We start from the raw sequence: 16,202 nt of genomic DNA, 5'->3' as shown, positions 1-16,202 counted from the left end.
GGTAAATGATGCAGAATACATACCTGAACCACTCCCTGAGCATCAGTTTGAACCTTTTGAGTAGACTCAAATTTTGGCCACTATGGATGTATGTGATAACGAATCCACGCCCACACACTTTTGTGATGAGGAAGGCTATGAAATAGTTCATATCTAAATGGTATTTATTGAAATGATCAAGGAGAAACAAGTCTTCTATGATCACTACTATGATGACACATATGAGTTGGAGGAAGAAGCACTCACAATGGAGGGATCAGAGTCTAAAAAGGAGCATGCAAGAGCAAAACTACTACTCAGGGGAGGTGAAGAAAATGCTTTTGCATTCTCAAACCAGCATCGTAGACGTCCACAAAGAGATCCAAAAAAATGAGAAGGTAAATTGGAAAGGAGAACGATAACAATAGAGATGAAAAACAAAACACAATTCTTGATGATAGTTGACAAAAAGGAGAACAATGGGTATCAGCTATTGTGGTGGTGCCAAAAAAGAATGGCAAACTCAAAGTGTGTGTAAACCTCAAGAAGGTGAATGAAGCCACCATACGAGATAATTATCCTCTTTCGATCATGGATCATGTTCTAGAACAGGTAGCTAGCAAAGAGGCTTATAGTTTCTTGGATGAAGTCTCTAATTACAACCAATTGGCCATAGATCCCCAAGATCAACATACAACAGCTTTTGCCATTGTATGGGGTGTTTTTGATGCCCTTTGGACTAACTAATGTCCCAACAACATTCCAATGACTAATGAGCCATCCCTTTAAGGAATATCTGCAAAATTTCCTAGAAGTATGCATGGATGATCTTTGTGTGTATTCTACAAAGAGAGAGTCATTTGAACATTTACGGTGTGTCTTTGAGAAATGCCATCTATATAGGAATTTTTAAAATCTTGTAAAATGCATATTTTAGTTAAACAAGGCTAAATTCTTGAACATATTGTATCAAAAAGTGGAATAGCCATAGACATGGAGAAGGTGGCAGTGATTAGTGAAATGGCTAGACCAACACACATCAAGGAAGTTCAAGCATTTATGGGACATTGTAGCTATTATCGTAGATACATCTACCTATATGCAATCATATCTAAACCCATTTATAGCTTTATCACTCATTTTGAATAGACAGACGAATGCGAGAAGTCATTCCAAAAGTTTAAACTGGCCTTAATCACAACACCAATACTGAAGGCTCCATACTGGAGCAAATTTATCCATGTGCATGTGGATGCTTCAAATTTTGCTATTGGTTGCATATTAGCTCAGCCAAGAGAGGGGACTATGGATTTTCCTATATCATATGCCAACAGACAGATGAACCTAGCAAAAAAGAACTACACTGTCACTGAAAGCAAAGTTCTTGGAATGGTTTATGCGGTCAAGAAATTCATACATAACTTGTTAGCTAATAAGTTTTCTTTTTTTGTAGACCATCAAGACTTTCTCTATTTAGTAAACAAGCATGCAATACAAGAAGAATTGCAAGGTGTTTTATCATCCTACTTGAGTTTGATTTCACAGTGGTAGCCAAAAAGGGCACATGCACGGATCATCTGTAAGGATCACCTCAAGGGAAGCACTAAAAGGGGTAGACATTGATTTACCAGATGTTATTTGTTCTCTATGGAAACGATTCCTAGATGGTTGGAATACCTTGTATCAGCAATGAACATAGTGCAAGTAGATTCACAAATACCACTTCCTACCACACCACAATTGATAGAGCAATCTGCCCTTATCAATTGCTGGGTAGAAGACTGTATCAAGAAAAAAAGGATGGAATTCTGCTTTTGTGCATTAACCCAGAGGAACAAGAAACCTACTTGAGTCAAGCTCATACTACGATGGTAGGACTCCATTCTGCAAAAGAACAAACCATACAATGATTGACTTGGCTAGGGGTTTATTTGGCCTACCATGAAGAAAGTCGTTCATGATTACGTGAATAGTTGCTCTCAATGTAAGGAAAAAGTTGATATACCCCATGCCACCTTATTCCAGATTTTAGTGACACCACAATGGAGTAGATATCTAGTGGAATATCTGACCAACAGAACATTCCCTGAAGATATGAGTAAACGGCGACGAAGAGCTATAGAAGTTGAAGCAGCCAAATATGCAATGATTGGAAATCAGCTCTATTGATGAGGAAAGGACCAACACCTTACACTGTGTGTCGATGAGGATGAATACCTTCCTATCTTGGAACAAGTGCACCCGGTTCTGGCAGGAGTCCATTTCTATCATGAAACCACAACAAAGGCTATATTGATGACAAGCATCTAGTGGACAACTTTTTTTTTTGATGCTAAGGAGTTTGTCCGACGATGTGATTTGTAACGAGCAAAGATGCCAACAAGAATTGACACTATGCCATTGTGACCTATGATGGGGGCACGTGCATTTGCTAAGTGGGATATATACTTTGTTGGTCCAATACAACCACTTGCATACAAAACTCGGGTGCAATATATTATTATGGCCATGGGTACCAAATGGACTGTGGCAAGAGCCACTAGGAAGAACGATGCTAGAACCACAGTTGCATTCCTGTACGTATGCATGTTCACTAGGTATGGACTTCCTATTGAGGTTGTAAGTGATAGAGGTTTGCATTTCCTCAATGAAGTGATAGAACGTTTACTAAGAGAGTTTATGGTGATACATAAAAAATCCACACCCTATCATCCTCAAGTGAACGGTCAAGCCGAGCATACAAACAAGATCCTAATCTTTGTGCTTACCAAGATTCTTAGTTTAGGTAGAATAGACTGGGAGATGCATCTTCATTCATCTTTATGGATGTATCAAGTTTCAATTAAAATAGCCTTAACGCAACTCCCTTCAACTCGGTCTATGTGTTAGACACAATATTGCCCATGGAATTTTTATTACCCACTCTCAGAGTTGTACACAAGTTAGAATGGAAAGGGCACGAGTTGTCAGAGCGACTCGATGAATAGAGATTGGTGGCCATTTCCCATATATATGTGCAAAAACAAAAACAAAATCAGTTTTTTTACTCACATTTGATGAAAAAAAAATTCACAAAATGGGATTTGGTTCTAATTTACTCCTTGAACAACTGTGCACATCTGTCACACATGTCTGAGCTAGGGACTTGCCGAGCACCATGTGCAAGCCACGGATGGTTTCAAGCACACAACCAAGCTAACCTAGCAAGCTCAAGGAGTCTCAGAGCAGGGTGTGTCACTCACCACTCTACGCTTGCCTCCATGAAGGATTCCTTGCTGCAAAGAAGAGGGAGTTGCTGCCGCCATGCTCAATCACTTTGTCAACGTCGATGCCGCTGTGATGCTCAATTTCTCTCTCTCTCTCTCTCTCTCTCTCTCTCTCTCTCTCTCAAGCATACACACACACACACACACACACACACACACTCATAAACACACAATGAAGAAGGAGATGGAGATAAGGCAATAGCACTCTTCTTTAGCATGCACCCTTCAGAATGAGGGATTAAGGTCACAATGGCCCTTTTCTATGGGTTTGGCCCATTCACACATGGGCACCCACACTGGTCCATCAAAGTAAAAATGCTATCAAATGAGATATGTGGTGCACTTCTCATCGGCGATCACCCAAGCATCTATAGAACTGACAAGTCCGCCCCATGACTCAAAACAATGTGATAAGGAATCCATCATCATCGGTTAACATATCTGCGCATCTACCACACATGTCAGAGCTAGGGACTTGTTGAGCACTGTGTGTGAGCCATGGATGACTGCAAGCACACAACCAAGCTAGCCTAGCAAGCCAGATACCAAGGGTGTGTCACTCACCGCTCTATGCTCGCTACCGTGAAGGATTCCTTGCTGCGAAGAAGAGGGAGTTGCCACCACCATGCTCAACCATTTTGCCACCATCCATGCTGCCACAATGCTCAATTGCTCTCTCTCTCTGTCTCTCTCTCTCTCTCTCTCTCTCTCTCTCTCTCTCTCTCTCTCTCTCTCAAGTGCACACACACACACACACACACACACACACTCGTGAGCACACAATGGAGAAAGAGATGGAGATAGGGCAAGAGCACTCTTCTTTAGCATGCACCCTTTAGAATGAGGGATTTAGGTCACAATGGACCTTTTATATGGGTTTGATCCATTCAAATGGAGTCAAGCTGTAGAGCTATTTAAAGCTCAATTTTATGAATAAACACTGCAGTTCAAGTTTGCACTACATGCTTGTCTATGGTGAGCCTGTGGTGCTAAGTCAATACTCAAGATTGTGATTATGAGTCCAAGCTAATCTATCTTGGAACCTAATTCACTTGAGTGATAATCTTGCTCACTCACTCACACAGTTGCACTATGTTTCTCTTTCATCCACCCTAGCTAGCACGATCCCATTCCCATCATACATCAAGAAGCGGGGAAAGTTATTTGATTATGGATGCCTTATCACATTGTTTTGAGTCATGGGCTGGGCTTGTTGGTCCTATAGGTGCTTGGGTGATCGCTGCCGAGAGAGTTGCACCACATATCTCATTTAAGAGTATTTTTACTTTGATCGGCCAATGTGGGTGTCCATGTGGGATAATTCCCCCTCTTCCCTCCTTCACTCAGACTTTAGCACAAAACCCACACTTTACGATCCTCCCCTTGGGATCTGGACTAGGACAAAATACTGAAGATGCAATATCCACTAAGGATTATAAGTTGGTATCCACACAGGATGACAAAATCCACATAGAATGATAATATCCACACAGCCTACAAGTAGAGAGGCTGCATCTTCAAAGTATGTCGTTACAGAAGACAAGGTTGTTCTCGCCTTTGTCTTCTTCTTCGTTCTACACCATATGAGCTGATCCTTTGATAGGTCTCTTTTCTCTGTAGCTTTTGTTGTGCTTCTACTACTGCTGCTTTCTCCACTGACACTGCCTCCATTTGAGTAGCATTGAGAAGGAGGATGTCCCTTCTTACCGCATTTGTTGCAAGGTTTTTTTGTGTAGCAATCTTTCGCTGTGTGTCCCATTCTTCCACATTCATAACACTTTCTCCCAATTGATGATGTACTCTAGTATCAAATCTTGGTACATTGCTAAATGGTTTTAGCAGACTGTTGTGTATAGTTCTTTTGTAGCCAAAGTTATAAAGCCCATTCTTATTGTGTAATAAGAACCCTTTTTGGTACTCTGCAATAACTATCCCCTTCCTCTTCCTCATCCTCTCCTCCCTTTCTCTTATCATCTCTCTGCCCTTGCTTCATGTGGTCCTCTTCCTTCCTCTCATCTAGCCTTGAAGAGGAACTACTAACTTGGCAACTCCCACTTGTCACTAACTTCAAAGTCACCCTTGTCACCAAGTAGTAGCAAAAAGGTACATAGCAGTAGCAAGAAAAAGTAGGTGTACAAAAAGATAGTGCATGAATAAATTTTTTGAGGGGACCAAGATACATGCGCAATGATAATTTTCATGAAAATGCTAGAGGCAATGTTCAAGCTTACAAAATTTCTTTAGACATTAATTGGGTCAAAGCAGTATGAATACCCCTCCAAAGATACAAAGTAGTGGGAAACGTACAATGTACGCTTTGCCGTACGTGTCGAAGCTGGGAACTTGCATGTGCACTGTGTACGAGCCTCGAAAGGCTGCAAACACACAACTATAAAAGCCTAGCAAGCTCAAAGGGGTACCAAGATACATGCGCAATGATAATTTTCATGAAAATGCTAGAGGCAATGTTCAAGCTTACAAAATTTCTTTAGACATTAATTGGGTCAAAGCAGTATGAATACCCCTCCAAAGATACAAAGTAGTGGGAAACGTACAATGTACGCTTTGCCGTACGTGTCGAAGCTGGGAACTTGCATGTGCACTGTGTACGAGCCTCGAAAGGCTGCAAACACACAACTATAAAAGCCTAGCAAGCTCAAAGGGGTAGGAGTGTGTCACTCACCACTCAATGCTTCCGTCGTAAAGGATCCAGTGCTCTCTCTCTCTCTCTCTCTCAAGCATACACACACACACGCACCTGTGAGCACATGAAGGAGAAGGAGACAGAGATGGAGTAAGAGCACTTTTTAGCTTACACCTCAGAGAATGAGGATTTTTAGGTCAAATGGACCTTTTATAAGAGTTTGGCCCATTCACTCATGGATGCCCATAGTGGCCGGTCGTTGCGAAACTACTGTAAAAATAAGATAAGTGGTGTGCCTCTCATTGGTGATCACCTACACACCTATTGGACCGACAAGCCCGGTCCATGACTCAATCAAATAAATAATATGCATCTGTCAAAGGTGATAGGGTGTCCGTGAGGGTTAACATGCCCCCCTTCCTGGCATAGATTCCATCCTCGGAAGCTATTGAGATGAAGTCCGTTCGTCGAGGTGGAAGATCATTCGAGATTGAATGTCCTTAGCCTTCTTCAGTCACTACAAAATCAACCAAAATTGGCACAATAATTGCATTCTCATATATAATTAAAAAGCATATGCAGTTGTAGGCACACAAATTGATTGGTAATAGAATATTTAACAATTTGTCAGTAGTAAACGTTAACTTAATATAATCAAACGCATAAATAGTTGTAAAGGTCAAAAAATAAAAAAATTTGGGGTCGCTAATTTAACGGTCAAAAGGCACTAAAGGTCAACTATTAATACCATGGGCAATCTTCTCAATTTTCTCTAGTCAATTAAGTTGTTTAATCGCGAGAGCCAAGTATTTCATGTCCAAGGGCTGACAATCGCGAGAGCCAAGTATTTCATGTCCAAGGGCTGACTAGAGGTTATACCTAGAAGACCTTGTAGTTGAACTACGATAAAAGAAATTTCTCATGAAATCATCGCCTGACTTATTCCCTTTTCTTTGACCCCCCAAAGTCTTTTCACATTGATTCAATTTTGATGTGTGTGCTTATTTTGTATGCCTTGGATTTTTTGCTTTTCAAGGAAAAGCGCCCACACTGGGAACCTCTAGGGCTCTAGTACCATAGGCAATACATGTGAGTGAAATACCAAACCAAGCTGAGATTTCTCTTCTAGCTTAAGATTTTATATTATGGCACTTTTGATTTATTTATTTTTGTTCGTTTTCATGATGTTATTTTTGTAACTTTGGGGGGTCATATAACAGTGTTACCCTCCCCAGGCTCATCACATTAGTAAACTCCCGTTATAGTACTTAAACTAAAGGTCAATAGGGACTAAACCCACTAGAAAGCCCTAGTACATTGCACACAATGCTACCTAAATTGAATTAAGAACCTAAAGTAACCATTGATTATCAGGAAGGCATTCCCCATGGTATGAAGAGAAGATCTCTAACTCCTAACTTGGTCAAACTAGCTTAGTCAGACTATTGATTCTAAAACCTAGACAAGGGATTATGACAGAAAATTATATAGAATCTAATGTTTAATTTAAGAAAATGTGCGGAATATTGTGCTACCAATCACATTTACAGTAGACAAACATGGATGCAAAAACCAAGACAAGGGGCAATGCTAATGGTCAAGAAACACCTGTTTGTGTTGATGATCACGCTTGATTTGAAGAGTGAACGAGAGAAAGATTCTTTGAAGTTCCAAATCCTAACAACAACAACACGCTCATGTACACACTAGAAAAAAAAAAGGAATACCTCTAGGAGGCACATCAATGGGAAGAGGCATCAACCTTTATTGAACACAATCAAACAACATAAGGAACCCTAACCTAATTATGTGCACTCTCCCTAGAGAGTCAAGGGAACGGGATATTGTAGAGATGGGGAGGTAACCCGAAGGCTAAACCCATATCCTCATCATCATCAAAAAAAAAATAGTCATCATCCGTGAGACCATACGTGCCATCCGTGTAATCAAGTAATTCTTCTTCATCACTAGAGGCACCAATGTTTACTAAAAAGGTCACTAGACATCTATAGTCATCTTGGTCAAAAGGGTAGGCATGTGCAATGGGAGAGACGCTCTCTACTAAGTATGGATCAGTTGTGGTCAAGAGACGTATCAGCCATTCTAACTCCTCAAAATTCCTCTCACATGCTAGCGTACCTACCAAATCCCATTCCTAGGTAAGCACAAAAAAGACTATGTGAAACACTTGTGAAAAGTAAAGAGGGTACCTCTCACCCAAGTTAGGAGTGGATTGTTGGGGTGTAGGCCAGGTGGCCGTGGGAAACCACCCTTGTACACTTGATTTTCCCTATTCAATATAGGGAGAGAAAGAGGAAGAGTTAACTCTTCTCTTTTCTCTCCACTAACCCAACCTGTCTGTGTGCTTCATCCCCTTCCCCTTCTCCTTCCCTCTCTTGCACACTCCACAACTGCACCCATCAAATGGTATTAGAGCACTTGAATCAATGCTCCCTTCTTCCCCCATTGCACGCAGCTTCGCCTTGGAGTTTTGAAGCTTTTAAGCTTGAAGCTGCAAAAGAGATTCGAGCAAGTAGGCAGAGCTTGAATGAGATCCGAGAGCAATTGGGGGATGCATAGGAAAACCAAGGCTGCATATAAGCGAGCAATTGGGTGGCTTTTGGATGCTAATCAAATGAGCAGCAGCACTGTCAATTGAGCGATAATCAATGCCAGAATCAAGCAAGCGGGATTGCAGAGATAAACGGGCAACCAAGTCCAAGAAGCAGGGCTATGAACACCTTGGCAAAATTTGGGCAATGAGCAGTGCGAGCAGGGCACCCAGAGAAGTAATTGGGCAGTGAATTGTGGGGCAATTGGGTGCATCTCAGGCTTAGAGGGAGCAGCCAAGTGACAGCATAACGCACACACTTGGAGAAGCTTAAGAAAATTGGAGCAAAACAAGAAGTCAAAGCAGGTGAAGGCGTCATCTTTTGCTTCTGTGGTGTAGTACACACACACACAGGTCTGTGCAGCGCTACAGACAAAAATCAACAAGCCTTGTGAATCGACAAGCATGAGCAAACTGCAGTGCATCGAGGCAAGGTGGACAATGCTGGCAAAGGGCTTGGGGAATTGAAGGCCTTGAGTAGCTTGGGGGGGAGCAGAAGCAGTCAACCGATAGAGCTTACACACACACACACACTAAGTGAGTGATGCAGTAAGGAGCAAACACTTGCTCGTCAGCGCTGGCACAGACTCAGCAATAAGCAATAAAAATCGAATTTTTTTTTCTTTGAGCCATAAAACCTTTTGTGTGCAAGGATTCATTCCCACAGAAAGCCCTCGACAAAACCCATTTTGATGCTCCGACCCCCGACTCCTCTCCTCAAGCTCGTGAAAAGGAAGATCTCAGAAATTTGCGGCTTGTGAGATTGAGAGAGAGAGAGAGAGAGAGAGAGACAGAGAGAGAGCTTGAGATAGAGCGGACACATTGTGTTCGGCTACAGGCGACGACTAAGCCCGGACATCACCCGACATCGGCCCATTTCCTCGGTATTTCTTGGCACCAGAGACTCGCCCGGCGGTGGGAGGCGACATCGGCATCAGTTTTCGACACTGATTTGACGATTTCCTAGCATTTCTCCTCCACGGCTTCGAGCACCAACTATTGGCATCATTTTATGACACCATTTCTAGCGCATCGGCTCGGCATTACTTACTCATTGCGGCGGATCTCTGACATCCGACCCAGACACCTGGCGTTTCCCCACACGAGCACGTTCCCGCGATCGACGACCGTGCTTGCAACATGCGCAGGTGAGGTACCTCTATCATAGAGGAGTGACACACGGCATCGGCACCGAGCGCACCGATCGCCTTCTACGACACAGTTTACGAATACGACACCTTTGGCGGCTATTCGACTAGCATATTTCTGCCCAGCGGCAAAAATCGGCACATAGCGACAACGACACGCAGGTTACAGGCTACAGAGGGGTTTTTCAACCCATTCACTCATAGATTCTCCAGGTTACCAGACACAGTGCTTTGGCGATTTGGCAGTCATTTTGACAGCAGATTCTCTGCGGACACATGCGTTGACAGATGCATTTTTTTGTGAGCACACTTAGTGCTACTGAGCTCTTTTGAGAGCAGATATCCCCGCAAGGATCACCTTCACTGCATACAGCAGTTCTTGGCGCCTGTTTGAGCGCGGTTTTACTCATGTACGTTGAGTTGCGGACACTGCCCACTGTACTACGTGTGGAGCCATTTTTGGCTATTTTGGCACTTTTTCCCAGCCGTTTCTGAGACTCGGACCGGAAGAGCCCTTTCTGAGACTGTGGCTAGTCCATTTGTGTCTGCATTAGCCTTTGGAGGGTCGATAGCGTGAGGTTTTCTTTGAGCTGGGGTGTGCTCGAATGTTGAGACACTTTCAGTGATACAGGTAGTTGGAGTTCCCCTTTACGGTACCCTCGCCATAGGATATGTATCTGGATGGTTATTTATGCCTTTGACGCCGAGTTGGCACTCACATAGCAGTTGTTTTGTGCAGCAGATGCCCAGTTAGTGCAGTTGGCACATTTATATGCATTTTGAGTTGAGTTTTGACTCCTCATACAAAGGAAACTCTGCCGGATCAAACCCTCTTATCAGCGATGGCTTCTTCTTCAGAAAAGGAGGAATATTTCATTCAGAAGTTCGATGGCAGCAACTTCACCATGTGGAAAGAGCGCATGAAAGATGTTTTGACAAATAAAGGCCTCTCAGAACTGTTGAAAGAGCGTGCAGAGGATGATGATTATACACAAGCTCAATGGGAGCTTTTGGATGCAAAAGCCATGGCTACGATACGTCTACATCTAGCCGAGTCAGTCTTCTTCACTATCATAGGGAAGAAAACAACCAAGGAACTTTGGGATAGCTTATGTTCAGCATGGGAGAGCAAAAGTGCATCCAACAAAGTTTTTCTCATGAAAAATCTTATGAAGCTCAAAATGAAAGAAGGTAGCACAGTTTCTAGTCATTTAAATGAGTTCAACTCCTTGTTCAGTCAGCTGACATCTCAGGGCTTTAAGGAGTTTGACGATGAACTCAATTCTATCTTCTTATTATGCTCTCTACCAAGTTCATGGGATATCTTTTGCACAGCCATTAGCAATTCGGCTCCAAATGGCAAGTTAGAATTCAATGCTGTCACAGATGCGTTGCTCATTGAAGAGATTCGTCGTAAAGCTCTCGATAATGCTAGTCATGGAGATGCATATATGGTTGGCAGTTCAACAAATCCAAGAGGCCGTGACAGGAACAAATACAAAAGCAAAAGTAGAGAGCGAAATCCTCGTAGTCCTAGCAGACACAGGAACCAAAGTAGAGACCGCAATGCCAAAAATGTCGAGTGTTACTATTGCCACAAGAAGGGTCATTACAAAAAGGATTGTCACAGTTTCCTAAGAGATCAGAAAAACATGCAAAAGGATAATTCTGGCAAAGGCAAAAGTACAGTAAAGATTGAGGATCTCAATATTGTTGAGTCTCCCATGCCTACCACTGCAGTAGAGGATGCTCCTCCTCCAGTGATGCTCATTATGCCCATAGAGATTCATCCCGAGGTGACAGCAAATGCCTCCGATGTTCTCATTTTCACTTCAGATCTCACTCTAGATGCTTTGGTTGCACAGGATGAGGGTTATGCACAGAATTGGATCCTTGATTCTGGTGCAAGTTTTCATGTCACACCGCATAGAGAGTGGTTTTCCTCTTATGCACCCATGCATGGAATAGTCAAGCTTGGTGATTCCTATGAGCTTGACATTATTGGCATTGGTGATGTGAAACTTCATATGCATAATGGCACTACTTTTGTGCTGCAGAATGTCAGACATGTGCCCAAGCTTACGAAAAGCTTGCTTTCTATAGGGCAATTGGATGATCTTGCCTACACTATAGTTTTTGGTAATCGTTCTTGGATGATCCGCAAGAACAACCTTATCATGATGAAAGGCAATAAAAACGGATCCCTGTACTCTTTTTTTGTTTCGAGTGTCGACGAACACTCTATCTATGTTGCCGAGCTGCCGTCTCCTGAATTGTGGCATAGCCGGCTAGGGCATATTAGCCAAAAGGGAATGAAAACACTTCAGCGTTTTGGCTACTTACTTGTGTTAGATTACACGGACTTTCCATTGTGTGAGCATTGTCTGTATGGCAAACAGACTAGATTGACATCTTCGCCATTGAATAAGAAACTAGGCGAACCTCTAGACTTGGTGCACAGTGATTTGTGTGGTCCAATGCCACATAAAACTCTAGGGGGGGCAAACTACTTTCTCACGTTCATAGATGATTCTACCAGAAAGGTGTGGGTGTATCTCCTTAAGCGTAAGGAAGAAGTCTTTTCAACATTCCAAAAATTCCTCGCCATGGTTGAGAACCAATCAGGAACAAAGCTCAAAGCTTTTCGCACGGACAATGGTGGAGAATACGTCTCCACAGAGTTCAAGGATTTTTGCAATAGAAGAGCCATTCGGCGGCAGTTTACTGCTCCATACACACCTGCACAAAATGGGATAGCTAAAAGAATGAATCGTACGATTCAAGAGCGAGTTGTCTCTATGATGTCTATGGCAAAGCTTACTCCAGAGTTTTGGGGGGAAGCTGTTCTGACAGCAGTGCACATCATCAACAGGTCACCTAGTTCTCCTTTGAATTTCAAAATTCCAGAGGAATTATGGAATGGCAAAAGGCCAAGCTATGAGCATCTACGTGTATTTGGATGTGAGGCATATGCACATGTGCCCAAAGAACTGCGTCGGAAGTTAGATCCCAGATCACACAAATGAATCTTTATTGGCTATGGTGCAAACGGAGAGATGGGATATCGTCTTTGGCACCCAGAATCAAACAAAGTCATTCGTAGCTCCCATGTGATTTTCAATGAATCAAAAATGCACAAGAAGCCCATCAAAGATGTTGAGTACAGACGTGTTCGTTTTGAGGATGTAGCCTCCGAACCAACTCAGTTCAGTAGTGTTGCACCCACTCCTCAAGTGCAAGATACTACTATTGCTCCGGAGAGAGCGGAGTCCAGCAGTCAGGCACTGAGACGCTCTGAGAGAGTATCACGTGCGCCCGAGCAGTTTGAGCTGGGTATACACCACATTTTGGTCACTGACAGTGGAGAGCCAACCTGCTACAAAGAAGTTATACAAATGGAGGATAGCGTTAAGTGGGAGCAGGCTTGCAATCAGAATACAATTCGATTGTGGCTAATGAGACATGGGATTTGGTTGAATTACCAAAAAGAAAAAATGCTTTACCTTGCAAGTGGGTATACAAAAAGAAGTATACAACGAAAGATCCCGAGCCTAGATACAAGGCTCGTCTAGTTGCCAAGGGTTTCAAGCAGCAAAAAGGTGTGGATTTTGATGAGATTTTCTCTCCAGTAGTCAAGATGACTACACTTCGCACCGTGCTTGGCTTGGTTTCTATCCAAGACATGGAACTTGTCCAAATGGATGTGAACACAGCATTTCTTCACGGGGATCTAGATGAAGATGTCTACATGAAACAACCAGAGGGCTTCGTATGTGAAACCCAAAAACCCGCGAGGACTGAATTGGTTTGTAGACTTAAAAAGGCACTCTATGGCCTCAAGCAAGGTTCAAGGCAATGGTATCAAAAATTCGACAAATTCATGCAGTCTCAGGGTTACATTAGAAGTCAAGAGGATCACTGCTTATACACAAAAAGGTTGAACGATGGTTCTTTAATCATCTTGATCTTGTATGTAGATGATATGCTTATCGCAGGCAAATCAATTGATGAAATCAATCAGCTAAAAAAGATGCTAAGCACTCAGTTTTCCATGAAGGATTTGGGAGATGCCAATCACTTTCTTGGTATGCACATCAAGAGAGACAGGCAACGTGGAATTCTTGAATTATCTCAAGAAAAGTACATTCACAAAGTCTTGCAACATTTTAGTATGCAGGGGGGGAAGTCATTGAGTACCCCAATGCAAGCATACTCCAAACTTAGCAAGGAAGACTCTCCCAAGACAGTGGCTGAGAAAGAGGAAATGGCGAAAGTACCATATTCTTCAGCAGTTGGCAGTTTGATGTACGCTATGGTAGCCACAAGACCAGACATTGCACATGCAGTGGGAGTGGTTAGTAGGTACATGGCAAACCCTGGCAAGAAGCATTGGGAAACAGTGAACAAAATCCTCAGATATTTGAAAGGTACAGCTAGCAAGTGTTTACGCTTCGGAAACAGTGATTCATGTATTGTAGGTTACACGGATGCGGATTACGCGGGTTGCGTGGATTGTAGAAGATCCACATCTGGCTATGTGTTCATGTTTGCTGGAGCAGCTATCTCTTGGAGATCGTGTCTCCAAGATTGCACGTCTTCATCTACCACTGAGGCAGAATATGTTGCTGCGTCTGACGCCAGCAAGGAAGCCATATGGTTGGCTCGTCTAGTGGGAGATTTAAGCATTCACGAGGTTCCAGTACTACATTGTGATAGTCAGAGTAACATTGCTTTGGCAAAGAATCCAGTGTTTCACTCAAAGTCGAAACACATAGAGGTCAGATACCATGTCATACAAGATGCATTGGCTGGCAAGCGTATCGAGCTTGTCAAGGTTCACACTGATGACAACCCCGTAGATGCTCTCACAAAGAGCCTAGCCTCAGAGTGATTTACACATTGTATAGAACTTATGGGTGTAGGATGAAGCCTCGTCAATGCTTCATCAATTTTGTATAGACTAACTATACTAATGCCACTATTGGCCACCATGACCTTCAAGTGGGAGGTTGTTGGGGTGTAGGCCAGGTGGCCGTGGGAAACCACCCTTGTACACTTGATTTTCCCTATTCAATATAGCGAGAGAAAGAGTAAGAGTTAACTCTTCTCTTTTCTCTCCACTAACCCAACTTGTCTGTGTGCTTCATCCCCTTCCCCTTCTCCTTCCCTCTCTTGCACACTCCACAACTGCACCCATCATGGATGACTCTATCATACTATCCATATCTGTACACACAAATAGATGATGGTTAGTATGCAAATATTATAAGGTTCATGTCAAAAGGTGGTGTCCTTGTGCATAATGATTTTGGGTCATATATAGGACTTGTAAGTTTCCATATTATTGTTTGGTGGCTCTTGCTCTTGCTCTTTTATCTTTTTATCTTGTTCTTGTGAGTATAAGGCTTTATAAATACATTCCCTAAGATTGGAAGATTGAGAGGTCAGGGAGGAAGGTTAAGAGGGGAGTGAGTGAATGATGAATGTCAGCAAACACTCCCCAAAATCGATATTGGCAGGATCCGAGTGGTAGACAAAATATATGAACCAATCAACATAGCCTTGGAAGCTTTTCAAATCGGATTGAAAGCAGGCCAGATGTTCTAAACTAAATGGAAAAACTACAACACCTGACATGGAAGCCGCCAAACTTGACGCATATAGACAATTAGTGTAAATCACACAATCTATGCTGAAGAACAGAAGACTCAGTTGAAAATCAAAGAAAAACCAGCAAAAATTGAAACCAGATCGAACAAAGACAAGACACAAAATGATGAAGGGTCGAAAAAAACTTTAACAAACCTTGATGGGCCTGAACTAATAGTTCTAAACAACAAGGAGGAGCTAGATGGAGTGCCTTTAGTTGATGAAGACAAGACAAGTGTAGCCGCATACTTCGTGCTTATTCCACGATTGTTCTTTTCATTCTTTCTAAAAATCCATTTTGTTGAGGTGTCCTTGGGGTTGTCCTTTGCCTACGAAAGCCATTGCTAGCACAAAAGTTTTCAAAATTTTGGTTGCAATATTCACCTCCATTGTTAGATCTAAGGCATTTAATCTTGGTACCTGCTTCATTTTCCACAAAGGCTTTCCACCTTTGAAATATGAAAAAACATTGGATTTCATTTTCATTGCATAAACCCATGTTTTCCTAGCTGCATCATCTATAAATGTTAATAGTACAATGAGCCACCAAGGAATGATGTACTCGCAGGACCCCATACATCAGAATGAACTAATTCAAGATTTTTGGTTTTTCTTTCATTTCCTATTTTAAGGAATTCTACCCTTTTTCATTTACCATAAACACAGTCCTCATAGAACTCTAAGTCCTCTTCTTTCAAACCTAGTAGAAGCTTCTATGACTAAAGAATTCACTCTGTCTAACCAATTATATTCCAGTGAAAAAGAATATTATTTTGTATTTTTGGAGGAATGAATTTCTTCTCACGCACGATGGCTTCTCCTCATAATAGGGGCCTTACAAATGTGTGTTTTTTAGAATAAAAACTACAAGGGGTGGATCAGGTTCCATACTTAACAAATTGGAC

This window comes from Adiantum capillus-veneris, chromosome 7 (genome assembly GCF_014529385.1).
Source record: "Adiantum capillus-veneris isolate H3 chromosome 7, ASM1452938v2, whole genome shotgun sequence".
NCBI lineage: Eukaryota > Viridiplantae > Streptophyta > Polypodiopsida > Polypodiales > Pteridaceae > Adiantum > Adiantum capillus-veneris.
The sequence above is the reverse complement of the archived record's forward strand: the minus strand, read 5'-3'. Positions refer to the sequence as shown.